The following is a 3350-nucleotide window of genomic DNA, read 5'->3' as shown; positions in this document are numbered from 1 at the left end:
TAGGCCCGGAAGTAGGATTCGTCACGTCATCACTGAACAACCGGATTGGCTGTTCGGTGTCCAGACGCTGTAATCAGGGTTCAGCTGTGTCTAGGCCACAGACACACGGAGCGCTGAGGATAAGGTAACTAAAAATGTTGCTGTTCTGTTAAGAACACTTTAGTCCTAATGATCTATAAGTGTCCAGAAGCTCTCGCAGGTAAGCTCATACAGAAAAAAGGGAAAAAATCAGCATAGAAATCAATAAAAGAAGCAAAGCATTTGAAGAGCAAAGAGAGGAAGCCTCCACACTCACGAAAGGGGCGGAGAAAATAAGTATAAATACTTATTTAATAAAAGCTCACAAAATACCACTAATAAAAGGCCAGTTAGAATAATGTATTTCCCACAAATCACTGCCTCTGTTTTTGTCTCTGTCACTGCAGGACCAACGTGGATCGAGAAGTCAGCGCTCTCAGGAGGCCGACAATTTTGTTGAAGAAAGAAGTGGAAGAAAAAAATACAACCGTGACGAGTTTGGAAAAGATTTTACTGTGAAAGCTTCCCTAAAAATGCATCAGGTCATCCACACCGGAGAGAGACCGTTCAGCTGTGGAGACTGTGGAAAGTCCTTTACCAGGTCTGGAAGCTTAAAAAAAACACCAACTAATCCACAGTGGAGAGACACCGTTCAGCTGTGGAGACTGTGGAAAGTCCTTTACCAGGTCTGGAAGCTTAAAAAAACACCAACTCATCCACACTGGAGAGAGACCGTTCAGCTGTAACGAGTGTGGAAAGTCTTTTACCACGTCTGGAAACTTAAAAACACACCAACTAAATCACACTGGAGAGAGACCGTTCAGCTGTGGAGATTGTGGAAAGTCTTTTATCCGCTCTGGACACTTAAAAAGACACCAACTCATCCACACTGGAGAGAGACCGTTCAGCTGTGGAGACTGTGGAAAGTCTTTTACCACGTCTGGAAGCTTAAAAACACACCAACTAATCCACACTGGAGAGAGACCGTTCAGCTGTGACGAGTGTGGAAAGTCTTTTACCACGTCTGGAAACTTAAAAAAACACCAACTCATCCACAGTGGAGTTAAAGCGTACACCTGTGATCAGTGTGGCAGAGCTTTTACTCAAGGTAACAACTTACAGAGTCATCTAGTTACCCACTCTGGAATTAAGGCGTACAGCTGTGACATTTGTGGAAAAACTTTCAGCCGGATAGACAGCCGTAACATTCACCTACGCATTCACACCAGACATGATGTGTACAGCTGTGATCAGTGTGGTAAACAGTTTACTACAAACACAGAGTTACGACGTCACATGTTTACCCACACTGAGGAACGACCTTATAAATGTGACCTTTGTGAGAAGACTTTTAAATCTCCACATTACCTGAAAGCACACCAACAGATCCACACCAGAAAGACTCTACAAGTGCAGTTACTGTGAGGTATGTATTTATATTTTTATCTTGTCAGCCCGACTGTTTGAAACAACTCTGCTCATCAAATTGCTCATCTAATCACAGGTTTTTAGGGATAGTGTTTGAGAATTGTGTTATTGTATCATTAAACTAGTATTACTTAATGTTTTTACTCTTAACGTTTTTATATCACATTAATTTGAGCTGAGTGTGATAATGTAAACAGTAAAATGTAATTGGACTTTGGCAGAGATGCTCTTTATTTCAGGTGACGTTCAGGATAAAAATGTTGAAGGACTGACTTACACTGTCTTTGTGTTTTTGTTTAGAAGCAGAGCGACACAGATGGATCAAGTTCTCAACCCTGTCATCGCTGTGGGAAAGACTTTTGTTGTGACCTTTGTGGAAAAACTTTTAGTCATTGAAGGACTCTGAAAATACATCAACGTAGACACACTGGAGACAAAATGAACTACTGTAAAGAATGCGGGAGAGGCTTCACCACTTCAAAGGACTTCAAACAATATGAACTCCTTCACAGTGGCGTCAAAAAGCATGTCTGCGATCAGTGTGGGTCATCCTTCATCAGTGCACGTCAGCTTGAAAAGCATAAACGAGTCCACACATGAGAGAAACTATACAAGTGCAGACTCTGTGACAAAACCTTTTCACAATCATGTGATCATACTAAGCATGAACGCAGACACATGAAAGAGAACTTCATCACGGCGCCCCTCCGTGTGCGGCAGCCTGTTACAGCAGCTCTGCTCGTTCTGAGTTTCTTTCTTTCTTATCTTTTTTTCTTGTAATTTTTTATAACGAACGTATTAGTAATTAGATAACAAATTTCCCACGTGTGGGACTAATAAAGGTTATCTTATCTTATCTGTGAAAGAGTTTGAGTAATCTCAGTTCATACTCCACTCAGAAACGATTCCATGTTACAAATAAACTGTTACGTCTTGATTCCTGCTTTTACGTTAATCTTATAAACAGTACATTTGTATAACGACTGAAACCGGCCCAATGAATGAACAATGGGCTGTGAGGCAATTTCTTCATCATTAATATGCAAATTCTTATGAGCATTGATCAACAACCACTGGTCAATGGCCATGAGTACCATTCACAGAGTAAAACTTTGCATAATGATTATGAAGTTTACTGTTACCAATGTTCAAAAACATTTACTAAATTATCTTCTCTGTGCAAACATCAGCGTGATGCAGGACTGAAATCATTGCCATCTCTGGATCACAGTGAATCTGCAGAGACAGAAAGATCCTCTTCTGGTTTCAGGGTCAGACTTAAACCCTTGAGATCAGGCTCCACAGAGTTCAGGTGGAGTCTTCTGTAAAGATCTGATGAGGCAGCTCTGAATGAAAATGTGCCTCTTGTTACATTGTAAGCTTTCTAAACTGTTCTACTGTAGTGTTTGTGTTGAGTGGTTCGCTTTGTTCCAGCAGTTTGATTAAGAAATCTCTTTCCTGTTATATTTTTAAAGAATGCATTGATCCATGTGTTTTGCAGGTTTGTTTTTTTTCAGCTTGTTTGTGTAATGAAATCCTGCAACAATTAAACCAAAATTTTATTTGTTAAATAAAGAAATGGTTTACTGACAAAGAGTTTGAGCCGTGATGTCATTTCCTGTATATCAGAGCAACACCTGAAGTGACCAGTGTTTAAAGTCAGAGTCAAATTTTGTGTCAGCATGACCTTGTGAAAACTGCTTGGCGATGCTTCACTACATTATCTGCTAACTGTTAGGGTGTAGAAGGATTAAACTCCCAGCATGACCAGTGGCAGGAGCTTCCTGATGCAGAGTTGAGTGTGGGGGATATAAAAGAGAAGCTGAGGCATCCCAAGGTTAAAGCTGGCATAACTGAACTTTAATGTTTGATGTGTGTTTTGGCTCTCCTGCACGCAGCAATTA

At 40.6% G+C, this 3350-nt stretch overlaps 1 long non-coding RNA gene across 1 annotated transcript; it reads left to right on the top strand.

Moving 5' to 3' along the window:
• The first annotated feature begins 1082 nt into the window (after positions 1-1082).
• LOC112844468 (uncharacterized) lies at positions 1083-2792 on the top strand. Its single transcript, XR_003217197.1, has 2 exons — positions 1083-1444; positions 1747-2792. It is a non-coding gene; the product is annotated as an uncharacterized LOC112844468 (long non-coding RNA).
• The last annotated feature ends 558 nt before the right edge of the window (positions 2793-3350 follow it).

This window comes from Oreochromis niloticus, unplaced genomic scaffold (genome assembly GCF_001858045.2).
Source record: "Oreochromis niloticus isolate F11D_XX unplaced genomic scaffold, O_niloticus_UMD_NMBU tig00000235_pilon, whole genome shotgun sequence".
In the NCBI taxonomy this organism is placed as follows: domain Eukaryota; kingdom Metazoa; phylum Chordata; class Actinopteri; order Cichliformes; family Cichlidae; genus Oreochromis; species Oreochromis niloticus.
This window is presented reverse-complemented; position numbering and strand designations above follow the sequence as displayed.